This window comes from Pseudophryne corroboree, chromosome 10, assembly GCF_028390025.1.
Source record: "Pseudophryne corroboree isolate aPseCor3 chromosome 10, aPseCor3.hap2, whole genome shotgun sequence".
In the NCBI taxonomy this organism is placed as follows: domain Eukaryota; kingdom Metazoa; phylum Chordata; class Amphibia; order Anura; family Myobatrachidae; genus Pseudophryne; species Pseudophryne corroboree.
The window spans coordinates 84,789,461-84,807,578 of record NC_086453.1 but is presented as its reverse complement, the minus strand read 5'-3'; the positions used below and the strand labels follow the sequence as shown (position 1 = coordinate 84,807,578).

Genomic DNA, 18,118 nt, shown 5'->3' with positions numbered 1-18,118 from the left:
ATAAGTGTTTCTCCCTTATAGCATCTTTTATATATATACAATATCGCCAAAATCAGTGCCCCCCCTCTCTGTTTTAACCCTGTTTCTGTAGTGCAGTGCAGGGGAGAGCCTGGGAGCCTTCTCTCCAGCTTTTCTGTGAGAGAAAATGGCGCTGTGTGCTGAGGAGATAGGCCCCGCCCCTTTTTCGGCGGGCTCGTCTCCCGCTATTTTTGAAGTTAGGCAGGGGTTAAATATCTCCATATAGCCTCTGTGGGCTATATGTGAGGTATTTTTTGCCTCTAATAAGGTTTTTATTTGCCTCTCAGAGCGCCCCCCCCAGCGCTCTGCACCCTCAGTGACTGTTGTGTGAAGTGTGCTGAGAGGAAAATGGCGCACAGCTGCAGTGCTGTGCGCTACCTTAAGAAGACTGAGGAGTCTTCAGCCGCCGATTTTGGACCTCTTCTCTCTTCAGCGTCTGCAAGGGGGCCGGCGGCGCGGCTCCGGTGACCATCCAGGCTGTACCTGTGATCGTCCCTCTGGAGCTAGTGTCCAGTAGCCAAGCAGCAAATCCACTCTGCACGCAGGTGAGTTCACTACTTCTCCCCTAAGTCCCTCGTTGCAGTGATCCTGTTGCCAGCAGGACTCACTGTAAAGTAAAAAACCTAAGCTAAACTTTCTCTAAGCAGCTCTTTAGGAGAGCCACCTAGATTGCACCCTTCTCGTTCGGGCACAAAATCTAACTGGAGTCTGGAGGAGGGTCATAGGGGGAGGAGCCAGTGCACACCACCTGATCTGGTAAAAGCTTTACTTTTTTGTGCCCTGTCTCCTGCGGAGCCGCTATTCCCCATGGTCCTTTCAGGAACCCCAGCATCCACTTAGGACGATAGAGAAAATTATGTTAGTTTTGTGCACAGACGAGAGCCAGCCGGTGATGGCTTTAAGGCGCGCACACTTGGCGGCTGAAATCTCAGATTGGAATTTCAGTTCCACTCAAAAAAAAAAAAAAAAAATGTGATTAATAAAAATATATCTAAAATTATCAAATGTATTTATGTATTAAAAATGCTGTACTGTACTCGCAACATAGGCTTTATCCAAGGAATAGAGCATTTTTTACAAGTGGTTTTATCCGAAGATGACAATAACAAGACAGGTAGCAAGTGGAAGAAGTACCGCTGCGATACTATCATGCTTCTTGTATTTTATATTTGTTTATTCTTATCATTTGTGTTTTAAGATTTTTGACCCAGTGGCTAATATTGTGCAAGCTCTGAAAAGCGCTACATAGTAATTTAACCACTAGTACCAACCAGTGCCATCTTAACATATAGGCACACTGGGCAGCAGCCCAGGGCCTCACAATTCTAGGGGTCTCTAAGCCTGTATTCTCTATCTGCCTTCCAGCCTGCAGCCAGCCAGTGAGCGGCTGTCAGCATGCTGATAGGTGGATTGTTGGAGGTATCCACCAATCAGAGTGCTGACAGCCACTCACTGTATGTAAGCATGTGAAGACAGGACCTCAGGAAGGATGTTAATGTTATCAGTGGCGGATTTTTCACCCAACTTATTGCCAGTGAACCCAGATGCACTGAGGCATAGCGTGGAGACATGACACACGGAGCAGGGCCATGTCACGGCGCTCCCACCCACCACCACACATACATACATACATACATACATACATACATAGTTTCACACACGTTTAGGCACAGACATACATAAACACACACATATACACAGATATATACACAAGATATATACACATACATAAATACACAAATATACACACAGATATACATAAACACACACATATACACAGATATATACACACACATATATACACACACAAATATACACAGACATACATAAACACACACATACACAGATATACACACACACACACACACACACACACACACACAAATATACACACAGATATACACAGACATACATAAACACACACATACACAGATATATACACACACACAAACACAAATATACACACACATATACTGTATACAAAGATATATACACAAACACACACATACATGTATACACGTAAACACATATGCACACAAACATACTGTATACACACATTTACAACACACATTTACACACACAAACACAGACATATACACATAAACACACAGTATACACAGACATAAACACATACACATATACATACAGTATACACACATTCATTCTCACCAAGTGGGCTGCAGCAGAGCAGCAGCTCCTCGGTTCTAGCCTGGAGGGGCGGAGCTTCTATGTGATTGACAGGCTGGGCCTCCGTGGGTAGAAGGAAGAGTCTGAGGAAAGGGAAGGGGTGGCCACCACACTGCCTGCATGTTCCAGATCACTGAATGCAGATACCTGACAGCCAGGAAGCTTCTTCTGACAAGCCTCCAAACCTCCCCACTTCCCTAACAACACACCACACTACACTGCACTGGACTCTCTGCAAGGAAATCAGTGACATAGAACATGCAGGCAGTGTGGTGGCCACCCCTTCCCATTCTTCTAATTGTCTCCTCCTACCCCGAGATCCCGGCTCTCAGGCGTGTTACAGGGAGCCGGCGCCTTCTGTCCCCAGCGGCACCTGGAGCTCGAGCTCCACTTGCTCCACCCTCCCTACGCCCCTGCAGATGCAGTCTGTGACTGCACTGGCTTTACTGTGACTGATAGTGACTTCCTATTAGAAATCCTACCTGTCAGACACAGACACTACAAGTAGTCCAATTGGGAGCTATTTCCTGCCTCCAGGACTGCCAGACTGGGCTGCAATAGGCAGAGAGCCACTTCCTGCCTTTCACGCAGCCCAATCTGGCTTCTGCTGGCTGCAGCCAATGCAGTTAATAGTAGCTGGGGGTTTGCTCATGTGCAATCGCACCGCAGTGTCAGCGCATGCGCCAATCCAGGCACCTGCCGGATCCATTGTGCAGGTGCCGGGAGCCGGAGCTCCATGTCTCCTCTCCACGCTGGGGGTAGCACATACTTACCGACATTTTTAATTCTCCTCTCCGGGAGAAGCCCGGAGAGGAGACGCTGCAGGCGTCTTCGGGGGGTGGGGCCGGACTGTGACATCACTAAGCCCCGCCCCCGCACCGGGAAATGCCGCGATTTGCGGGTCCGCTGGAAGGGGGCGGGGCTAAAATGACGCGATTTGCGTCACTTTAACCCCTTCTCCACCCGACGGACCTGCGAATTCGGGATGTTATCTCTCCATCCTGCTCGCATCACTAGGGTGCGAGCAGGATGCGGGAGACCTGCCCACTCTTCCGGGGGTGCGGGGGGCTACCCCAAAAAACGTGAGCCTCCCGCAGCTTCCGGGAGAGTAGGTAAGTATGGGGTAGCAGAAGCTACTTACATTAAATAGGAGATGCTGCTGTATGTTATGATTTCTCTTACGTCCTAGAGGATGCTGGGGACTCCGTAAAGACCATGGGGAATAGACGGGCTCCACAGGAGACATGGGCACTTAAAAGAACTTTAGATATGGGTGTGCACTGGCTCCTCCCTCTATGCCCCTCCTCCAGACCTCAGTTTGATACTGTGCCCAGAGGAGACTGGGTGCACTACAGGGGAGCTCTCCTGAGTTTCTCTGAAAGAAATAATTTTGTTAGGTTTTTTATTTTCAGGGAGCCCTGCTGGCAACAGGCTCCCTGCATCGTGGGACTGAGGGGAGAGAAGCAGACCTACTTAAATGCTAGGCTCTGCTTCTTAGGCTACTGGACACCATTAGCTCCAGAGAGAGTCGGAACGCAGGTCTCCCCTGGCAGTTCGTCCCGGAGCCGCGCCGCCGTCCTCCTCACAGAGCCGGAAGATAGAAGCCGGGTGAGTATGTGAAGATAGAAGACTTCAGAGGCAGCAGAAGACTTCAGATCTTCTCTGAGGTAACGCTGCGCGCCATTGCTCCCACACACAACACACATGGCAGGCACTGATGGGTGCAGGGCGCAGGGGGGGCGCCCTGGGCAGCAATTTTAAACCTCTAGGACTAGCAAAAGTATATATATAGGCTCTGTGGGCTGTATATAGGAAACCCCCGCCAGTTTTTAAAGAAATCAAGCGGGACCGAAGCCCGCCACTGAGGGGGCGGAGCTTGATCCCTCAGCACTCACCAGCGCCATTTTCTCCACAGCACACCGCTGAGAAGCTGGCTCCCCGGACTCTCCCCTGCTGAACACGGTGACAGAGAGTTTTAAAGAAGGGGGGGGCACATAATTTGGTGCAGTGTATATATATATATATATATATATATATAATAAAAGCACTATATCTATCTGGGAAGTTTTTCCAGGGTCGTTGGCGCTGGGTGTGTGCTGGCATACTCTTTCTCTGTCTCTCCAAAGGGCCTTGTTGGGGAACTGTCTCCAGATTAGAGATTTCCCTGAGTGTGTGGGGTGTCTGTACGCGTGTGTCGGCATGTCTGAATCGGAAGGCTCTTCTAGGGAGGAGGTGGAGCGAATGAGTGTGGTGTCTCCGTCGGCAACGCTGACACCTGACTGGTTGGAAATGTGGAATGTTTTAAATGCAAATGTGAATTTATTACACAAAAGGTTGGACAAAGCAGAGTCCAGGGAATGTACAGGGAGTCAAGCCCTGCCTTTCACTATGTCGCAGGGACCTTCTGGGTCTCAAAAGCGCCCACTATCCCAAGTAGTAGACACTGATACCGACACGGATTCTGACTCCAGTGTCGACTACAATGATGCGAAGTTGCAGCCAAAATTGGCTAAAAGTATTCATTATATGATCATTGCAATAAAAGATGTGTTGCATATCACAGATGACCCCTCGGTCCCGGACACGAGGGTGCGCATGTATAAGGAAAAGAAGCCTGAGGTTATTTTTCCCCCTTCACATGAGCTAAATGAGTTGTTTGAAAGGGCTTGGGAAACTCCAGACAAGAAACTGCAGATTCCTAAGAGGATTCTTATGGTGTATCCTTTCCCGGCTAAGGATAGGATACGGTGGGAATCCTCCCCAAGGGTGGACAAAGCGTTGACACGCCTATCCAAAAAGGCAGCGCTGCCATCTCAAGATACCGCAACCCTCAAGGACCCTGCTGATCGCAGGCAGGAGACTACCTTGAAGTCAATTTACACACATACTGGTACATTACTCAGACCGGCGATAGCGTCGGCTTAGGTTTGTAGTGCTGTAGCAGCGTGGACAGATACCTTATCTGCTGATATTGATACGCTGGATAAGGAAACCATTTTATTGACCTTGGGTCATATTAAGGATGCGGTCCTATATATGAGGGATGCTCAGAGAGACGTGGGTCTACTGGGTTCCAGAGCCAACGCTATGGCGATTTCTGCTAGGCGAGCCCTATGGACCCGACAATGGACGGGTGATGCCGACTCGAAGAGGCATATGGATGTTTTGCCTTACAAGGGTGAGGAATTATTTGGGGAAGGTCTCACGGACCTGGTTTCCACAGCTACTGCAGGTAAATCAACTTTTTTGCCTTATGTTTCCTCACAGCCATAGAAAACGCCACATTATCAGATGCAGTCCTTTCGGTCGCATAAATCCAAGAGAGTACGGGGATCTTCCTTTCTTGCCAGAGGTAAGGGCAAGGGGAAAAAGCTGCCAACTACAGCTAGTTCCCAGGAGCAGAAGTCCTCCCCGGCTTCTACAAAATCCACCGCATGACGCTGGGGCTCCGCTGAGGGAGTCCGCCCCAGTGGGGGCACGTCTTCGACTTTTCAGCCATGTCTGGGTTCAATCACAGGTGGATCCCTGGGCAATAGACATTGTTTCCCAGGGTTACAGGCTAGAATTCGAAGAGGTGCCTCCTCGCCCCCACAGGAGGGAAATGTTACCAGTGGAGTACCCCAGGGATCTGTACTTGGACCAGTGCTTTTTAATATCTTTATTGGTGACATTGCAAATGGAATTAAAGGGAAAGTATTCCTTTTTGCAGATGACACAAAGGTATGCAACAGGGTAGACACACCAGGTGGGGTAAAATAAATGATTGAGGATCTAGGTAGACTAGAGGAATGGTCAAGAGTCTGGCAATTACAGTTTAATGCCAAAAAATGCAAAATCATGCACTTGGGTCTCAAAAATCCTAAAGCTAAATACAGTATTAATGGCACTATACTGGAAACTACTGAGGAGGAAAGGGATCTAGGAGTCACTATTTCAGATGACTTAAAGGCAGGTAAGCAATGTAACAAGGCAATGAGGAAGGCTAGTCAGATGCTTGGCTGCATTGGGAGAGGAATCAGCAGCAGAAAGAAAGAAGTAATAATGCCACTGTATAGGTCATTGGTACGGCCTCATCTAGAATACTGTATTCAGTTCTGGAGGCCATATCTTCAAAAGGATATTAATACATTAGAAACTGTACAAAGGAGGGCAACTAAAATAATGCATGGCCTACATACAAATATATCAAGGGTTTTAACAAAGTCCAGGAGGGAAACATTCTCCAAATGAAGAGAAGCAATAGGACACGAGGACATGCACTGAGACTGGAGGGGGGGAGGTTCAGGGGAAATTTGCGGAAAAATTATTTCACAGAAAGGGTAGTGGACAAGTGGAATAGCCTCCCATCAGAGGTGGTAGAGGCTAAGACAGTAGAGCAATTTAAACATGCATGGGATAGACATAAGGATATCCTTACAAAGAAATAAGGATCAAATAAGGTTAGAGATAAAAATAATATAAAAAAAAAAAGGGGGGCAGACTAGATGGGCCAAGTGGTTCTTATCTGCCGACAAATTCTATGTTTCTATGTTTCTCGCTGGTTTTTCAAATCGGCCCTACCGCCTTCTTCCCCAGAGAGGGAGGTAGTTTTAAAGGCGATTCAAAAATTGTGTCTTCAACAAGTGGTGGTCAAAGTTCCCCTGCTTCAGCAGGGGATGGGGTATTACTCAACCCTGTTTGTGGTCCCGAAACCGGACGGTTCGGTCAGACCCATTCTGAATTTAAAATCCTTAAACCTATACTTAAAGAGGTTCAAGTTCAAGATGGAATCGCTCAGAGCGGTCATCGCCAGCCTGGAGGGGGGGGATTATATGGTGTCCCTGGACATAAAGGATGCATACCTTCATGTCCCCATATATCCTCCTCATCAGGCGTTCCTGAGATTTACTATACAGGATTGTCATTACCAATTTCAGACGTTGCCGTTTGGGCTTTCCACGGCCCCGAGGGTTTTCACCAAGGTAATGGCGGAAATGATGGTGCTCCTGCGCAGGCATGGAGTCACAATTATCCCGTACTTGGACGATCTCCTAATAAAAGTGAGATCAAGAGAGCAGTTGCTGAACAGCGTATCACTCTCCCTGAGGGTGTTGCAGCAGCACGGCTGGATTCTCAATCTACCAAAGTCACAGTTGGTTCCAACAAACCAATTGGCTTTCTTAGGCATGATTCTGGATACATAACAGAAAAGGGTTTTTCTCCCGATGGAAAAGGCCCAGGAACTCCAGAACTTGGTCAGGGACCTGTTGAAACCGTAAAGGGTGTCGGTGCATCAATGCACTCGAGTTCTGGGAAAGATGGTGGTGTCTTACGAGGCCATTCCATTCGGCAGGTTCCATGCGAGGACCTTTCAGTGGGACCTTCTGGACAAGTGGTCCGGGTCACATCTACATATACATCAGATGATCAGCCTGTCCCCAAGGGCCAGGGTATCTCTCCTGTGGTGGCTGCAGAGTGCTCACCTTCTAGAGGGTCGCAGGTTCGGCATTCAGGACTGGGTTCTGGTAACCACGGACGCGAGCCTCCGAGGATGGGGAGCAGTCACACAGGGAAGAAACTTCCAAGGACTGTGGTCAAGCCAGGAGGCTTGTCTACACATCAACGTACTGGAATTAAGGGCCATATAGAACGCCCTTCGTCAGGCGGAGAAATTGCTTTGCGACCTACCGGTTCTGACTCAGTCAGACAACATCACCGCAGTGGCTCATGTAAACCGCCAAGGCGGAACAAAGAGCAGAGTGGCAATGACAGAAGCCACCAGGATTCTTCGCTGGGCGGAAAATCATGTAAGCGCTCTGACAGCAGTCTTCATTCCGGGAGTGGACAACTGGGAAGCAGACTTCCTCAGCAGACATGATCTACATCCCGAAGAGTGGGGACTTCATCGGGAAGTCTTTGCAGAGATTACAAGGCAGTGGGGGCTGCCTCAAATAGACATGATGGCGTCACGCCTCAACAAGAAGCTTCCGAGATATTGCGCCAGATCAAGGGACCCCCAGGCGATAGCAGTGGACGCCCTGGTCACATCGTGGGTGTTCCAGTCGGTCTATGTGTTCCCTCCTCTTCCTCTCATCTCAAAGATATTGAAAATCATAAGACGAAGAGGAGTACAGACAATTCTCATTGTTCCAGATTGGCCTCGAAGGGCCTAGTATCCGGATCTGCAGGAAATACTCACAGAAGATCCGTGGCCTCTTCCTCTCAGAGAGGACCTGTTGCAACAGGGGCCCTGTCTATTCCAAGACTTACCGCGGCTGCGTTTGACGGCTTGGCGGTTGAACGCCGGATCCTAGCTGAAAAGGGCATTCCGGATGAGGTCATTCCTACTCTGATAAAGGCTAGGAAGGAGGTGACGGCGAAACATTAACACCGTATTTGGAGGAGGTATGTGTCTTGGTGTGAGTCCAAGAATGCTCCTCCGGAAGAATTCCATCTGAGCCGTTTTCTTCACTTCCTCCAGACTGGAGTGAATTTGGGCCTAAAATTAGGCTCCATTAAAGTTCAGATTTCGGCCCTATCCATTTTCTTTCAGAAGGAATTGGCTTCTCTCCCAGAAGTCCAGACTTTTGTGAAGGGAGTGCTGCATATCCAGCCTCCTTTTGTGCCTCCAGTGGCACCATGGGACCTTAAGGTTCCTTAAGTCTCACTGGTTTGAGCCGCTTCAAACGGTGGAAGTAAAGTATCTCACTTGGAAGGTGGTCATGTTGTTGGCCTTGGCATCTGCTAGGAGAGTATCTGAGTTAGCGGCTTTGTCTCACAAAAGCCCCTATCTGATCTTCCATGTAGACAGAGCTGAGTTGAGGACTCGTCCTCAATTTTTGCCTAAGGTGGTTTCCTCTTTTCATATGAACCAACCTATTGTGGTGCCTGTGGCTACGCGGGACTTGGAGGATTCCGAGTCCCTTGATGTGGTCAGGGCATTGAAAATTTATGTAGCCAGAACGGCTCGGATTAGAAAAACAGAGGCACTGTTTGTCCTGTATGCAGCCAACAAGGTTGGCGCTCCTGCTACTAAGCAGATTATTGCTCGCTGGATCTGTAACACGATTCAGCAGGTTCATTCTACGGCTGGATTGCCGTTGCCAAATTCGGTAAAGGCCCATTCCACTAGGAAGGTGGACTCTTCTTGGGCGGTTGCCCGAGGTGTCTCGGCATTACAGCTTTGCCGAGCGGCGACTTGGTCGAGGTCAAACACCTTTGCAAAGTTTTACAAGTTTGATACCCTGGCTGATGAGGACCTCATGTTTGCTCAATCGGTGCTGCAGAGTCATCCGCACTCTCCCGTCCGTTTTGGAGCTTTGGTATAATCCCCATGGTCCTTACGGAGTCCCCAGCAGCCTCTAGGACGTAAGAGAAAATAAGATTTTAAACCTACCAGTAAATCTTTTTCTCCTAGTCCGTAGAGGATGCTGGGCGCCCGTCCCAGTGCGGACAAAATTCTGCAAGACTTGTATATAGTTATTGCTTACATAAGGGTTATGTTACGGTTTGATCAGTCTCGGGCTGATGCTGTTTTGTTTCATACTGTTAACTGGTTCGTATATTCCATGTTATACGGTGTGGATGGTGTGGGCTGGTATGAATATTGCCCTTAGATTAACAAAATCCTTTCCTCGTACTGTCCGTCTCCTCTGGGCACAGTTTTCTAACTGAGGTCTGGAGGAGGGGCATAGAGGGAGGAGCCAGTGCACACCCATATCTAAAGTCCTTTTTAGTGCCCATGTCTCCTGCGGAGCCCGTCTATTCCCCATGGTCCTTATGGAGTCCCCAGCATCCTCTACGGACTAGGAGAAAAAGATTTATCGGTATGTTTAAAATCTTATTTTTTTGTTTATTGGTTCCCTTGAATGGGTGGGTAGCAGGCCCCAGGGGGTCATTCCGAGTTGTTCGCTCGCAAGCTGCTTTTAGCAGCTTTGCACACGCTAAGCCGCCGCCTACTGGGAGTGAATCTTAGCTTATCAAAATTGCGAACGAAAGATTAGCAGAATTGCGAATAGACACTTCTTAGCAGTTTCTGAGTAGCTCCACACTTACTTGGCATCTGCGATCAGTTCAGTCAGTTTCGTTCCTGGTTTGACGTCACAAACACACCCAGCGTTCGCCCAGACACTCCTCCGTTTCTCCAGCCACTCCCGCGTTTTTCCCAGAAACGGTAGCGTTTTTTCGCACACACCCATAAAACGGCCAGTTTCCGCCCAGAAACACCCACTTCCTGTCAATCACATTACGATCACCAGAACGAAGATAAAACCTTGTAATGCCGTGAGTAAAATTCCTAACTGCATAGCAAATTTACTTGGCGCAGTCGCACTGCGAACATTGCGCATGCGCATTAGCGACTAATTGCTCCGTTGCGATAAAAAAATAACGAGCGAACAACTCGGAATGACCCCCCCAGTGCATTGCTTTGCCCAGGGCCTACAATGCTGTTAAATTGCAGAACTGCAAGTATCAGCAATTCCCCAGGCAAATTGTGAAGTCATATAATACAATTACAAAGAAAAAAAAACCTTTGTTATGCAGCTGAATCATTGCAGCACAAGAAGATATGAATAAACAAATGTGAATTGTTTGCAGCAGTTTAGGCATGCATCTCCTTGCGGCTGTCTTCCCTGCTATAGAATTATAGGCCTCTGCACAGCAAATAATAAGATTATTTTGTAACACGTAAGCGGATAATGAAATAAAACTATAATCTGGGAGTCCGATCCAGCCCCCCGTCCATCACTTACAGATCTGACACGTGCTTTCTGCAACCTGTACTGGAAACCAGTAGGATTAGTGTGTGAGGGAAACCAAGGGGAGGGGTGGGTGAGTGTATCTGTGACTACTGGGCAAGGGACTGAACAATGAAATAATACATGTGATCAGCAGACTTTGCACTAAAGCTATTGCTGAATGACATCAATCAATATATTAATACATACCTATTGCATACGCACGAGGGAGGCCTCCGCTTAACGATGAAGCTGACGTTCCATTCACCATAGTAACCCATATTTTTTAATAATTTCTGATGGTGCTTGGTACTGGCAACTGCATTTAAAAATAATCCCCACCCCAAAAAAACACATTCCTCAATCAGCTACAGCGGACCATTGTCAGATATAACAGGGGAATAACAATCTAGGGTTATTTCTGATACTGTGGGTGGTATTCAATTAGGGCCATGTTTTCGCCCTGGCGAAAAAAACTGCACTTATTGCCATTTTTTAGGGCAAATGGGGATTCGCCCTATGCAATAGTAGGGCCGTTTTCACCAGGAGCGAAAAACATGTGGCTGTGCGACTCCACATGTTTTCGCACATGCGCCAGCGAAATGTGGGCTGTTTTCACAGATTTTGAGGCATTTTTCGCCAATGCCTTTTCACTTAAAAAAAAGTAAAAAGACATTGGCGAAAATGCCTTAAAAACGGGCTAAAACGGCCCGCAGTTGAATATGCCGGGGGGTAAATTTGATAGCTCTGAAATTGCCAGAGCTAATTGAATACCCCGCCACATTCACACTTTTCAGTTGTACTTTAATTGAATAAAAAGCATACAGAAAGTGAAACCCAATTTCACTTCTGTATTGAATACAGAATAAAAATATTGGTGAAAAATAATCTAAAGCAGAAACAAAATTCTCTTCTCTTATTTACACTGTTGCAGCCACTTAGCTCTGCAATAACGAGCACACTAGTGGAAAACCTTGGCCCTCATTCCGAGTTGATCGGTCGCAAGGCGAATTTAGCAGAGTTACACACGCTAAGCCGCCGCCTACTGGGAGTGAATCTTAGCTTCTTAAAATTGCGACCGATGTATTCGCAATATTGCGATTACTAACTACTTAGCAGTTTCAGAGTAGCTCCAGACTTACTCTGCCTGTGCGATCATTTCAGTGCTTGTCGTTCCTGGTTGACGTCACAAACACACCCAGCGTTCGCCCAGGCACTCCCACCGTTTCTCCGGCCACTCCTGCGTTTTTTCCGGAAACGGTAGCGTTTTCAGCCACACGCCCCTGAAACGCCGTGTTTCCGCCCAGTAACACCCATTTCCTGTCAATCACATTACGTTCGCCGGAGCGAAGAAAAAGCCGTGAGTAAAAATACTTTCTTCGTAGTAAAGTTACTTGGCGCAGTCGCAGTGCGAACTTTGCGCATGCGTACTAAGCGGATTTTCACTGCGATGCGATGAAAAAGAACGAGCGAACAACTCGGAATGAGGGCCCATATGTTTATACTGTGCTTGGTATAGAAATTCAGGGATTTTACCAGGGAGAAAATAAATTCTAGGGAAAATCTTCAACATCTAGGACTCTATAGGAACTACAGACAGTTGGCCGGATGCAGAGCTGAACTTAAGCCTTTCTGGGTGTTTGTGCTTTTGCATGCTTCACAACTGTGTGCGCGCTCAAACACTATGCAAAGCTGTACGTATTTCATTGGATCTACACTCAGTGTCGGACTGGGGCATGTAGGGCCCACCGGGGAAATGCTGTGGTAGGGGCCCATGTTAGGGGTGTGGCCAGTCTGCAGAAGGGGTGTGGTCTGCCACCTCATTGGTTTGACTAACCATTACAGAGTGCAACTTTTGGGCCCCTTCATAAATATATTCCCCTGTATATTTCCCCTGTACCCCTGTGGACCAGTCCATGCCTGTCTACACTTACAAGTGTAGAGGTGTAATTGGTCTGTTATGGGGCGCTTTCAGGTAGTCAGATATCAGTGAGGGCGTTGGAGCAAGCGCGTAGTGATGATGATGTAGCAGATCAAGCGTATATGAATAGGTGGTGGGTGCATCATAAGATGCATTTATTCCTATGCAAACAGTGCACTAGCTAGGGCTGCCAGGGTGCCATATGAATTCTATGAGGACTTCAGTGCCGGAAGGCCGCAACGGACATCTCCGATATTCTCTGCAGACCCCTTTAGTGCATATAAAGAACGCAGCAAACCACAGAAAATGCCCGTTTATGGAGGTCTGACCGTATTTGTGGGGTTGATACATCCTGCCCTCTGTCTGGAAGCAGTCAGGTTGCTCCTATAGCCTGGATGCAGTCAGACTCTGCAGCTACTGAGAACAAAGGAATGTATATACGAGAGTTCAGCCTGATGTTGATGTGTTGGATAGAACTGAGCTGCTTGGCTAGTGAAGAGGGAATGGATCCTTTAATATTAATTTCAAGGATCTCTTCTGGACTCCTGTAAGAGTAGATCAGCCTCCCAGATACCCAATGAGGTGGCCAGTCTCTGGACTTGATGATATGATTCACTGGATTGTAGCCCCGCCCCCTGCATAGACACACATCTTGGCATTAAGCAGGTGGGGGCTGAGCCTTGATAATGCAATTTGCGTCACTATAGCCCCACCCCAACACATCCCAGAAAATGATGAGGTCAACATTTTGCTAAATGACATTGGAGAAGTTGCCCATGGCAACCAATCAGCTGCTCCGTACAATTGTATAGTATGCAAATTATAACTGTTACTTCAATGCTGATTGGTTGCCATTGGCATCTTCTCCACTGGCTCACTTCTCCACACTTTTCACTGCTTCATGAATAGACTCCATGATCAGTTGTGCAGTTACTTGGAAATCAACATTACATTAATTATTAATATTTTTTTTCCTGTACAGGATTACTAGACCTATTTTAAAGCTGACTAATGTATGGAAAAATCGACTAAAAGCAAAACACAAGAATCTTACTCCACTTGCATCTACATTATCCGCGGAATGAACAGTCTGGATGTTTCCACCCCGGCAATTAAAATAATGGATTTTCAAAAAGTTAAATTTGCTATAAATTTACCCTGCCTAGAAGATGTGCAATTTATTATAATATAGTATATTTGTGGACTCTTCTTCGTGATGGGATGGGTTTATCTAGTTATTAAGAACAGGAACACTGAGACGTTGAAGTCCAACACAGTCCTGACACGTTTTCTTTTTAGTGACTAATCACAAAGATATAAAATGGAAGGAAACTCTGAAATCAATGTTATACGCTTCATTGCTTGGTCTCTTCTAAATAAAAAGATAAGATTCTATATCCTGGCTTTCCTTAGCTTTTTTCTGTTCTTTGGTATATGTCAGTGATGGCGGGTAGCCTGCAGCCAGGGCCATAGCAAGGGATGTGTTCAACATCTCTACCCACCGCCCTTGCTTCTGGAACGGCACCCTGCAGCCAGGATAACTGCAGCAGTGCTGCCCAGGGCTTCCGTTCAACGCTCAGTTCATGCAGCCTGTACAGCTGCTCGGAGTATCCTCAGGACACTAGGGGCAGGGTTGGTTCTAAATCGGAGTGGGAGAAGGGACCTTCTGACGTCACCAGGGGGAGGAGCTATGGGCGAACAGGGTACCCGAAAGTACCCTTGCGGGCTCGCTTCGCTCGGCACGCTTCGGGCTCGGTGGCTCGCTCCGCTTCGCTCGCCGCCTGATTACTAAAGGTAATACTTGGTGGCGTGGATAGTAGAGGAACTATCCCGCTGGCCTAGCTCCTCCCCCTTGTGTCGTGCCTCTGCCTCCTGACGTAAAAGGTCCCTTAGGCCACTTGAATCTAGCATCTACCCTAGGGGCAGTGCTGCACTTCCTGGTTCTGGGACCCCACCCCCTTCGTGTGACATCATGTGATCAGGGCACACTGTTCAGCCCCTGCTTGCAGTCAACGAATCCTCTTCATGGTGATTGACATGCTTCTATGTGAGCACAATACTATTGTCGGTTAATTTCTCATTGGATGATGATGTCCTTTCACCGACTAAACTAGTCAGCCATTGGATAACCCAGTCTATAGACGTGTACAATTTATGCTGCTTGTAGCGGGGGAGCAATTGTAATGTGCCACAACAACAGGGAGTTAATTGCAGTCCATTGCAGAGGCATATATGGTGAAGCCATTACAGTGCAACATAACAGCAGTGGAGATATTACAGGTCATCTCAATGCCAGACATTGAAGCAATGAATCACATCGGGACTGTGGCGCCACAGAAGAACAAAATATCAGTCCTCCTTACACATGCAGTTATAATCTCTGCAGACTTCTACAAAAGGAGGTGTTAGAAAACACAGAACCCTCATATTATATTAGAAAAATGGTGTTTACGTGTGAATGTGGTCTTTCTCCAGCATTCATCTACAGCATGCTATTTCAGTATCCTTACCTGGGGAAATTGGGTATACTATGTATGTACATATGAAATGGGGTTAAACCATATGCACTGGCTGCACACCACAGAGATACACAACATCCCATCTTCTCTGAAACTATTTCCAGCTGTTCTGTTACTATGGCAACAGAGTGTTTCCCTGGGAACAGAGCCAGCTGCGGCCGCTGTGGGAGCTCTACGCCTGTGTTGTATATAAGTACAACATCCGCTGTCTATTTTCTGATAGTAATTAAATGGCCATTACCTTGATGCTTCTTTGCCAGTACACAAAATGATCCCAAGCAGGTGCCTTTTACAAGGAGTTATGAAACAATTAAAATGAGCGTTAAATTAAGGTTGCTTGTTAAGTGTGGAGCAGGTATGTCTACGTTTAAAGTTTCCCTTTGGGTAGCGAAATGAGTGAAGTAAAATGGTGATCACTATGTTAGGGTACTTCATGTGCGGAAAGGCGCAGTCATTTCATCTCTGCAAAAGGATTTTAGGTCTCATCCTATTCATTTAATGATACACTTTGGGCTAAGCTTTGCATTTTGCATTCTGTGGGTGCAGCGTAGGCAGCCGCCATTTTGACCCCAAACATAGGGCCTAATTCAGACCTGAAAGCTGGGCTGCTAATTTTGCTGTCCTGCGATAAGATAGTCGCCGCCCAAGGGGAATGTTTATTCGCCGTGCAAGTATGCGATCGCATGTGTACGCCGAGCTGCAAAAAAATCCCTCAGTCAGTGGACATCTGCAAAATCCGTTCGCACCTCACTCACCACTGAATGATTTTTCCACTATGTGCAGTCTGTGCGCAGCCCAGGACTTACTCAAACAGTGCGATGAGAACAGGCTGATCGGGTCCGGAGCTGACGTCACACACCCTCCCTGAAAACGCTTGGGAACGCCTACGTTTTCCCTGACACTCCCAGAAAATGGTCAGTTACCACCCACAAACGGCCTCTTCATGTCAATCAGCATGCGAATGGCTGTGCAATTGAAATTTTCGCACCAGCCTGTCGCTGTTCGGCGATGCCTGTTTGGCGTCGCGCACGTGCATTGCGGTGCATACGCATGCGCAGTGTATCGATAATCGCCTGCTGCGCAAAAATGCACAGCAGGTATCAGATCTGAATCAGGCCCATAGTCATCATTGATACCCCTTTTCCACCTACGAGCACGGGTCGCAGCCGCGAACCTGGCACGGGTGCTACCCGGCTGCAGCCCGTGCTCAGCCCCCTTTTCCATTGTGCTCACCAACCCGGCATATTGCTGGGTTTGTGACGCTGCTAGTGACGCGGCAGGGGCAGCGCTGGGAGATCACATGATCTCCCAGCGCCGCCCTTCCATGCAGTGTAAACGGGAACCGTGTAGCATCGACACAGCTTCCGTTTACACTGCAACCCTACCCGGATCATTCCCGTGTCCTACCCAGGTATTTACCTGAGTATGATTGACGGGTCAATTGATCTGGGTTTTTGCGGGGGGACCATTTTCCACTTGCAATAAACACAGGTAAATGCGTGCCCCCGTGCATTTACCCGTGTTTTTTGAGCTAGTGGAAAAGGGGTATTAGTCTTTTCTACATGGTCGAGTCACATTAATAATATGACTACCTTCTAGGTGACCATCAATTTGCTTCAGAGCTCCATACACAGCAGGGTACGCTGAACTGTTTTACACACACGTCTGGTGGCCCTCAGGTTAATTTTGACGGTGAGGTGCTGCCCTATAGCGTGTCGGCCCTCAAGCACCTTCATAGCCGACGTTCACCTCTCACATCAATGGCCCGTGTTGCTCTGCAGTTTTCACATTGGTTGTTCACAATGGTGCCATTTGTCCAGTCACGATACACCGTCACCACAGCAGCACGTGAACAGTTAACATACAGCGCTGTTTCAGAAATACTGCCACCCTTGGCCCGAAAGCCAATAATCATCCCTTTTTGCAACTCTGATAAATCGCCCCTTTTACCCATGACAGCACCGAGTGATATGTGTGCAGACGGCCTATCGCACACCTTATAAACCCACCAAGCCAGCCCACGACACGTGACTTATTTCATGGGCTACGCGATGCCGACATCAAATGTAGAATGTGGTCATCATAATGTGACTCAACCATGTAAATGCATTTTTATATTATCAAGTAGTGGTGATCCTTTTTTTTGCAAGAGAAACAGGATGGCACTGCTTTGTATTATAATATCAAGAGGGCTGCCACAGAGAAATCACCGATTTGCAGCGATAAGGAACATAATAATGGATTGACGCCTAAAGCAGCGGGTATCACCTATAGAAACATTCATTATATTCCTTTGCTACTTTTTTTGCCTCCCATCCAGGAGATCTCAGAGGTGCGGTCTAAGGGGCCCATTTATCAACCAATAATAGCATCTATTTCCCACAAAACACCAATTTTCAGGGATTAGCCGCAAATGTTAAGTATCACCAGACTGTATGAAGGAGGGATCGCAGCAGATATCTCCGATACCTGCTGCAATCTCTCCATTCCCACCAGCAGCCGCATCCCCTATAGGGGACGTGATACTGCCAGATTTACCAATATCCAGAAAGGGAAGAATTCCCGATATTGGCCCCCGCAGCAACAGCCATCTTCAGATAGCGGTAGCCCATTGTAGCCTATGGGCTACAGATCGGGGTTTGTAGTTCTGGTGTTTTGGCTGTGTGGAGGACATCAGGACTTGAGTTTATAAAGGCTCAGGTTCCCAGGGGCCACGAGGCAAGGTGGGACTGCAGGAGGGGGGAGGGGGGGTTGGA

The 18,118-nt window shown here is 47.6% G+C and overlaps 1 long non-coding RNA gene across 1 annotated transcript in view; it reads left to right on the top strand.

Moving 5' to 3' along the window:
- LOC134965034 (uncharacterized) overlaps nucleotides 1-14,238 on the top strand; it is a 33,531-nt gene extending 19,293 nt beyond the window's left edge. Inside the window, exon 3 of the long non-coding RNA XR_010188275.1 lies at nucleotides 13,826-14,238. This is a non-coding gene — a long non-coding RNA (uncharacterized LOC134965034). The remainder of the gene's footprint in view (nucleotides 1-13,825) is intronic.
- The last annotated feature ends 3,880 nt before the right edge of the window (nucleotides 14,239-18,118 follow it).